This window comes from Taudactylus pleione, unplaced genomic scaffold (genome assembly GCF_031769625.1).
Source record: "Taudactylus pleione unplaced genomic scaffold, aTauple2 ptg000275l, whole genome shotgun sequence".
In the NCBI taxonomy this organism is placed as follows: domain Eukaryota; kingdom Metazoa; phylum Chordata; class Amphibia; order Anura; family Myobatrachidae; genus Taudactylus; species Taudactylus pleione.
In genome coordinates, this window is record NW_028284677.1 from 4,535,770 (window position 1) to 4,545,000 (window position 9,231).

Consider the following 9,231-nt stretch of genomic DNA (forward strand, 5'->3'; position numbering starts at 1 on the left):
GTTATTCGGGTCTCGCGCAAGCGCACGACAGAGGCACCTCCGTCGTGCACATGCGGGCAACATTGACCCACTTGCGAGCGCTCAGCGCTCGCGAGCGGGTCTGAATCAGGCCCTAAAGACCTTGATGAGGACTCAAGTCTATGATAACATCTGTGCCTAAGACAACATTCCAAATTGTACCATTTGTGGAACCAGCCTCATTGAGGATGACAAGCAAACATGTGGACAATGCAAGACTATCATCTTTTCCCTGAATATTCATGACAAGATGGACTGAATAAGAGACAATAAGAGACTGTGAGGACCGTGGACTTGCTTTATGGGGAATGGATCAATGCATAATCCTATGTATAGGTTCTTGTAGATGGGACTTGTGCACAAATGTACCTATACTTAGTATAGCAAGATCGTGTTCCTCTTAGGTAGATAGTATAAAGTTATGAATAAAAGATGGGAAAATTATAAATCTGTTATTAAGCTATCCACATATGACTGCATCTTGTCACAAGATGGTGTGTGCTTTAAATATTCATAGCATTAAATGTGTAATATTACAAAGAATGATTTCTGCAGCGCTTTGAGCTGAATAACCTTGACTTCAGCAGATGTGTTCTACTTCTAAGATAAGCATGTATTCTATACTCCCATGTATGTGTGCTCACCTCCTTATCCCCCCTACCAGTTTACTCCCTCATGTATAAGATAATAATGTAATGCGAATATTCTGATATGTTGCAATTACAAGAACACTGTGCATTATATTATTGTCTACATGTAAATATAGTCAGAGCAAAGTTTTAACGACCCGTATAACACAAATCAATACCAGCAGCACCATCAAAAAATAATTAAAAAAAAAAACTTTTAAAGATGTCCGCAATAAAGGAGCAAAAGGGTGGGGAAGAGAGGAGACAAGACAAAGGGTCTTCGCTTAAAGCATATGTTTTCATTAACTAGATGTCTAATGTAATAAGACACTTAAAAAAAAATGTACTGCAAACTGAAGCATAAATAATAATGAGACCTGTCTGAGAAGGTACCAAGTGGTGGATTCAAACATCTTCTGGATCTGTTGTTGAACTGTAGGTTCTAACTTAACAATATAGGTTTCCAACTTTTTATAGAAATGCTTCACCCCCATCTCAATCTCCAGCAATGCGGCCTGGCGATCATAATAGATCAGTTTTAGCACTACAGCCTTAACCTCAGCAAGTATAGGAGGATTTTTTTTTGATCCAATGCATCAAAATCATCTTTTGAGCCACCGTTAAAATAACAGAGATTGCCGGAACTATATGTTTAAAAGTAGAACCCAAGTTACAATGTGAAAAGTTTAGAAACAGACAGGGAATAGGAAGTATGATCAGACTGATAGAAAAGACTTGGGGCCTGATTCAGAGCCGCTCGCTATTTGCGGTCGTTCGTTCTAAAACAAGGGGTGGCTATTCAAATGAACCGTTCGCTCTTTGCGGTCTGTTCATGCCTCTAAGTCTGAACGAGCGAGCAAAACTTGCGGTTGTAATTTTGTAAAATACGCCCCCTGGCCGCTCGCATCCTACGTCATGTCCGCTATTTATTAGATTAATCGAGCACATCGAACAGCGTATGAACTGCTCGCTATTCTTGTGGCTGGTTTTTTCAACCGCTATTTTGCGAGCAGTTCGGAGAAAAAAAAAACAAGTGACGTGGTCAATGACGCTGCTGTATTAATTATGCACTCCCTTAAAACACCCGTTTTGACCTTTAAGCACGCCTGCAATCTAATTCCACACCCCCGTTTTCAAGCACCTTCCCCTGTTACCACCCACATACGCCTCCTTCTGTCACTCAAAATAGCAGGCATTCGCTATATAGCGAACAAACGATTTTCGGCCGCACTGACTGGTTCGCGCATGCGTATTAAAATCCGTGTGCATGCGCAGATGTGCGAACATCGGTCAGAACGAACGAGCGACCGCTTACGAGCGGCTCTGAATCAGGCCCTTGGTTTATAATTGCTACTACCTTATCCCAAAAATGCCTAATTTTGCCGAATTCCCAGAAATTGTGGAAGAATGATGCATCCATTGCACCACATTTTGGACAGTAACCAGATTCACCCGGGACCATGTGTTTTCTCTGTGCTTGCGAGACATATGCTCTGTGAAGAACTTTTAGGTGAACCTCCTGTAGATCCATTGAGTGTAAGTATTTCAAAGAAGTGGAACAATGCTGTATCGACACCTCAGAAGACTCCAGGGAAGGGATATCATTGACCCAATTTTTCAGTGTACCAGCCCAAGGTTTTTTTTTATTTTTAAGTAAATAAAGATGGGTATAAATAACGTATACTAAATGTATTTGTATGGCTAAAAGACAAAACAGACAAAATATTATCAGTCTCACCATTTGTGGCAACAGGCAAAGTGGGGGGTCTTGTTTGAGCAAAGTGCCTAATTTGTAGATACATAAAGAAGCACTTATGAGAAATGCCAAAGGTTTCCCATAAATAGTGAAATGTGCGGATAGAAACCTCCAGGGTCAAAGATGTCCTGAATGGCAGCGATGCTAAGCTGTTTCCAGGTTACAAACACACCACTATCCAAACCAGGAGAGTAACAGGGATTACCCCAGAAGATATTATAAGGGGAGCTAGTGTGGTTTCGTTCATGTTTCTTATTGATAGTGTCCACACCTTGTAAGTATGTGAGAACAGTACATTGGAAACGATTGTGCAAGGAATCTGTTTCTTGGGAGTAGGCTATAGGGTACTGGGGAAGTATGGATAAAAAAGGGCTTCTTCTAGGTGACAATTCGTGAAATGAGTGTTCCGCAGGAGCCAGTCTGAAATGTATCTGAAGAGAGCCAGGGCAAAGGCAGAGACATCTGGGAGGCTGAAGCCACCCTCCGACTTGGGTAAAATCAGTTTGGCATATGCGATACGGGGCTTCTTGGCATTCCAAATAAAAGTGGTAAGAAGGGAGCGAATGTCTTTAGCATCATATATAGATGATAAGGGAAGCATCTGAAGGATATATGACAATTTTGGGAATATGACACTTTTAATCACTGCTATGTGGCCATATAGTGATAAAGGCAAAGACATCCAATTAGTTATCAGGGCTTTAATCGAGGACAACACTGGTTTAAAGTTTACAGAGTAGAGGGAAGATAACGCCTTTGGAATAAAACCCCCCAAGTATTTTAGAGGGGAGCTGCAGCAGGAGAAACGTGATAGAACAGGGTTAGAAATAAAATAGGAAGAGTCAGTGGCTTAAGGCAATAGCTTAGACTTGGAGTAGTTAACTCTGAAGCCGGCAAACGTACCAAAACTATCAATATGAGCAGTAATGTCTGGTAAAGACTGGAGAGGGTTCGATATAAATAGAAGCATGTCATCAGCGAAGAGGCCTAATTTGACCTTGAGGCCATTCACAGAAATGGCTGTAAAAAGGGTGGGGGGGAAGCCCGTAATGCTATTGCTAAGGGCTCCAAGGCTATAGCAAAAAGGTGGGGTGATAGGGGGCAGCCCTGCCTAGTACCTTTAAGTATAGAGAAGGGGGGGAAAGATAATTATTGCTTAAAATTTGGGATGATGAACCAGAGTAGAGGGATTGAAGCACAGCAATGAAATCCCCTGGGGCACCAAAGCAATGAAGAGAGACAAAAAGGTGTTCCCAGGTAACTAAATCAAAAGCCTTCTCAGCGTCTAATGAAAGGATCACATGATGGCCAGGTGCCCCGGAGGATTCCAACAACTGCATCACCGAAAGGACTTTTCGTATATTTACTACAGAATGACGCCCCCAGATAAACCCCGATTGGTTTTCATCTATTATAGAGGGTAAATTGAGCTTAATTCTATCTGCCAAAATATTCATAAATAGTTTGTAGTCTGTATTCAGTAAAGATATAGGTCTGTATGAGCTGGGTAGTTCTGGGTCCCGACCAGGCTTATGTAATACTTTTAACAGAGCCAAATTAAAGTAAAGAGGGGGAGGAGTACCTATAAGTAGGGAGTTAAATACAGAAAGCAGAGTGTCCTCGATTCTGGGGCCTAGAATTTTCTAGTAATCATTGGAGAGGCCATCAGGGCCAGGTGATTTACCCAATTCCAAATGACTGATGGCCTTTCTAATTTCTTCTACTGTTATGGGCACTACCAAGGAAGAAGCCTGTTCCTCAGACATCTGTGGCAAAGAAACTACTCCAAAAAGCAGCCCTCTCGGATACACTTACATCAAGATGAGCATATAGGACAGCGTAAAAAGAGTGCAAGATAGCGGAGATGGCTTTTCCCGACTTAGCTATGGTGCCATCAGGGCACCTCAAAGACATAATAACTGTAGGGGGGTGTTGGCCACGTAAAAGATTGATAGAAATTTGCTGGATTTATTACCATGTCGGTAGAATCTGAAACCTGATAAAGTGTATTTTGACTCTGATTGGGACAGCAATGCATCAAAAGCAGTGTTGGTGGATAAATCCCTCTCACGATTGAAAGGGGTGGGGGCATCTTTAAATGTCTGATAGGCAGTTGTCAGTGTAGATTGCAGATCAACATAGTTTTTTTTATAAACCTTATAACAAAGAACAATAAGTCATAACATCCCCTCTAACGACCGGTTTCAACGCCTGCCAGAATAAAAGCAGAGAGGTACTTTCAAAAGAAGAGTTATTAAGTTTATATGCCATCCAGGAGGCGTCCAAAGCAGCCTGAAACTTGAGAGTGAGCCAGGTGAGATGGAAACCTCCACTGTTTATACGGACCTTTAGATACCGTTAATTTTACCCAACATAATGGTCAGAAATGCACAATGGCTCAATAATTGAGTCAAGTACACAAGGAAAAACAGTTGTGGACATCAAAATATGATCTATCCAGGACAGGGTCCCATGTGCTGCAAACAACACGTAAAATCACGTTCTAGAGGGTGTGATGCTCTCCAAACATCCGTTAGGTGTAACTGTTGTGTGATAGAATGAATGCCCACTTTCGGAGCATGCACTACAAAAGGTAAGGGGGGGGATCTATCCATACGAGTGGATGCCACAATATTAAAATCGCCACCTAGCACAATAGGGACATCACAGTATGTGTGTAAACGGGAGATAACAGAAAAAAAAAAAAATCTTTTGAAGAAGAATTATGGGCATATATGTTACATAATATATACCTGGAAGAGCCCAGGGAGGACAGAAACCTCCCGTGGAGCAGAAGGGCAGAAAGACAGTGGCAGGTGAGGTTTTTTGACTGGGGCGGTAAACCTGTCAAACCGTAACGGAGGTGTCCTAAGGCAAGCTCAGGGAGGACAGAAACCTCCCGTGGAGCAGAAGGGAAGAACATATCTTCCCTGAGGATCTATCACAGAAGAATGCAGTGTCACACTAATACAATTGTGCACTAAAATAACTACCCCTCTAGCCTTAGAGGTGAAAGGTGCCAACACCAGGACCTTCCAGTGAAATTAATTTAATTCCAGAATCTCAGGAGGTGGGTTTCCTAAAGCAGGGTAACATCAATACACATTTTGTTTAAATATATTAACATCTTTTTCCAGGTAAATTAAACCCCCCCACATTGAGGGAGCCCACTATCAAACTAGACATGGCAATAGCAGCTCAAACCACATAGCAAAAGGAAAAACACGCCCAGCCAGTATATGAACATATTGCAGAAATAAACAATAAATTGAGAACCTAATGTCAGGGGGGACAGGACAAGACACATAACAAAAAAAAGGGGAAGGGGAAAAACAAAAACTGAATAGAACAAAGATACAAGGAAGAGCCCACCGCTGTAAGAGAAGCGTAGCTCCTACCATAAAATCTAATTATCAAATATAGACAAACCTGTAATTAAGTATTATACTTAACACAAAATCACGTATAGAACCAAAACCAGAGGGGTCGCTCTCAGCAGTTCCTAGCTAAATGTAGTAATATGAAAACATATAGCAGGTGTGGGAGTACGGTACAAAGAGCCGACATATACATTAAGAATAAATTGTGGAAAGGCCTAAAATGGCCACCAATAAAATCATAACATTAGCAACAAAAATACAAGGGCATACATATAAGGCATCCTGACACAGAGAGGGGTATTCAATTAGGTGCGAAAGGCTGTCGAATGTGATTTTGTATAAATTTTCGCCAGCGAATAAGGTTTTCGCCAAATTCAATTAAACTTGCGAATGTTGTGAAAATCGACAATTCGCCAAAAATACTAATCTATCCACTTTTGAATTGTGAAAGTCGAACGTTGCTATTCAATTACAAATATACGCATATCATACGCCAAAAAAAGGTGAATTTTGCCGTGAATGCGCAAATAATTGTCCGCACCTCTTGGGGGTGAGAGTTTTAATCCAAATGGATTAAAATTACATATTTTTCAGGTAAAATAAGTGTGTTACAGCAAATATGCTTTCCCAAGCATTATTTGTTTTAAATGGTGTTGATTATATATATTTAAAATGATCTATTGGCTTGTTACAATAATGGTTCAGTCCATTACAGTTGGTTCATTCCAAAGTTAGAAATAGACCAGTTTATATTTTTGAATCACTCTTTCCAGCAGCAGCATCAGCAAGTGGAGGAGCAGGAGAGAGAATATTACCTGTCAAGGAACTACGCACCTGAATCTGGAGAAGAAGGAAGACACCTGACACAGATAATAGTATCCTTATAATTTGATTATTATCATATAGAAATTTCCGTTTTTTAAAATGGAGCGCTTTCCGGCTCGTGTGGGAATTCATGTTTGCAGCATGTGTTCAATCGAGTAGGCTGCAGTTTAGGGCACAGATGAGTATTGCAGCCACTCCTGATGAATCAGCTGTGAATTTGGGTATTTCTGCAGGTGCACCTGAAAGTACTCCATCTTCCTCGGGTGTTGCAAGAATCCCAAGGCCACGTCTATATAGACAAAGACGGTTGTTGGATGGGATTCGTGAGGATGAGGTGATATAATGTTATCGCCTCTCCTCTGCTGCCATTTACCAGCTGTATGATCTGCTGGAGAAGGATCTTGAACCGCGTGTTCCTACGAACAGAGCAGTTCCAGGCTTGGCAAAACTGCTAGCCACACTCCATTTTTTGGCGTCGGGAACATTCCAACCGACCCTGGCGATAATTGCTGGCTTTTCACAAGCCACTTTTTCTCGCCGTTTGTCACAGGTCTTCTGGCAATGCGGAAACATGTTTCTGAGTTTGTACATTTTCCTAAGACAGAACATGAATGGAATGCTGTGAAGGTGGGTTTTTTTGCCGTGGGACGAATCCCAATGTTTTGGGTGTAATAGATTGCACCCATATTGCTCTCATGGCCCCCGCCAAATGGAAGAGATTTTTCGGAATCAAAAATCTTTCCATTCTCTAAATGTACAAATGATTTGTGATTCAAAAATGCGTTTCATGCAGGTGTTTGCTGGCATGCCAGAGGCTTCTCATGATTCCTTTATTTTGCAGCAATCTAGCCTCTTTAAGATGTTTCAACAACAACGGATGCCTCATGGATGGCTGATTGGTAAGTAAATAATTTATTTAACTTGTAATATTTTTTAATGTTCTTTTCAAAGTTTAAAATATATATTTTTTTTATTTTAGGCAATCAAGGATATGGAAGTTTTCCCTGGCTGCTAACTCCACTGGCTAATCCTGACACCCCTGCAGAACACAGGTTTCAGGCAGCTCACATTAGGACTAGGGGAGTGATAGAACGCTCCTTTGGTCTGCTTAAAACCCGCTTTTCTTGTCTTGACAGGTCAGGGGGTGTGTTGCTGTATTCGCCAACAAAGGTTTGCAATGTAATTATTGCTTGTACAATTTTACATAATATTTGTATTGCAAACCGTTTGGAGGTCGAGATTGATCCATTGATCAGTCTCAATTATGACCTGTCTCCTGTAGTGGTGATGCTGGCCTTGGGGCAAAGCACTCGCCGTGATCTGATAGCATCATTTTTTTCATGTAAGTTTTTAGAACAATTAATCGATGTTAAACCCATTTCCCAGATTTGTTTTTCATTTTTTTACTTTCAATAGAACATCAACCTTGAATCACCAATCACTGAAGTTTTGGCCTCTACTGGAACAGTTTAAGTATTCCTAAAGTTTAAACACTGTTTTAGATAAGTGTTACATGTGTTACAAGTGTTTTGGTCAAGTTGGATCAGTTTTTCTTTGTTATATGTTTGTTTTTTATAGTATTAGTTGTCTAGATTTTATTTTGGACAGCTGAGCAGCGGGGCGATGTGCTAGCCATCCCCAAAAAACCATGTAAGTATATTGTAAGTAATCAATTTTGAAATGATTTAAAATAAAACCAATGTAAAAACATTATTTTTTATTTTTTTCAACAATCTGTTTTAAACAGAAATCTTTTATACCGGGAATGTTTTTTTTAACAATAATTTCTTGCCCATTTATATAATAATTGTTTTTTAGTTTAATTTTTTATTTTTAAACGTCAAACTTTTTACGTTGATTTTTTTTCTTGCATTCAAAAAAACAACTGCCATCTTCTTTTTAACTGGAACATTTGAAATCTATAAGACAATGGAAACATTTTTAAATTTAAAACAATTCATTTTTCAAACCTCATAAACCCTAATTTAACTCCTATTAAGATTATTTCACTGTTGAAGTAGTAAATGATTATAATTAACTTGCATATTAAATGTTAAGAAAATATCATACATACATGGTTGCCAATCAGCTGAACGAAAGTTGCGGAGTGGGGTCCTTACCAATTATGCGTGCGCCAAGAACAAATCCAGCCTCACAGGTCTCAGGCTGATCCCCCACTTGGCTCTCATGTAAAAAATCTCCATTATGCTGTGCCCCCAGGCTAAATTAGCATCCCTATGCAGTGCCCCCCAGGCTTTAATAGTGCTCCTTAGACAGTGCCCCCAGCCCAACACTTACCTTTACTTGATGTACACTCGCGCTCCCAATGCCACTGCCTTGCTCTGACTGGATCTAACGAGGTCCAGCATGTCACGGGTGACGTCCTCTGTGCAGTGCATCACTGGGAACGCTTTCCTCTGAACCGATCGGAGGCTTCTTTAGCCTCTGGTCACTTCAGAGCCCAAGCTTCTACAGCGGTGGTCGGCGGGGGAAAGTGGCAGGTGGTAGGCTGTTTCTGCTGGGCGAGGCATCCGCAGAAAACAACCCGAGGAGAACACTGCCTTGTCGGGATTAGATGGTCAGGAAGGCTGCGTTTGGGATTCCCTCTGTTGGGTACCCTACT

General features: G+C 40.9%; 2 protein-coding genes across 7 annotated transcripts in view; both read right to left on the minus strand.

Annotated features, from left to right (window-relative positions):
* LOC148513638 (FERM domain-containing protein 6-like) overlaps window positions 1-9,231 on the minus strand; it is a 160,967-nt gene that overhangs the window by 46,212 nt on the left and 105,524 nt on the right. The window lies entirely within an intron of this gene.
* Window positions 8,374-9,231, minus strand: part of LOC148513639 (uncharacterized) — a 15,458-nt gene continuing 14,600 nt past the window's right edge. For both annotated transcript variants that reach the window (XM_088481619.1, XM_088481620.1), the window contains one exon: window positions 8,374-8,527. The gene's annotated coding sequence lies outside the window, so the exon portion shown is untranslated. The remainder of the gene's footprint in view (window positions 8,528-9,231) is intronic.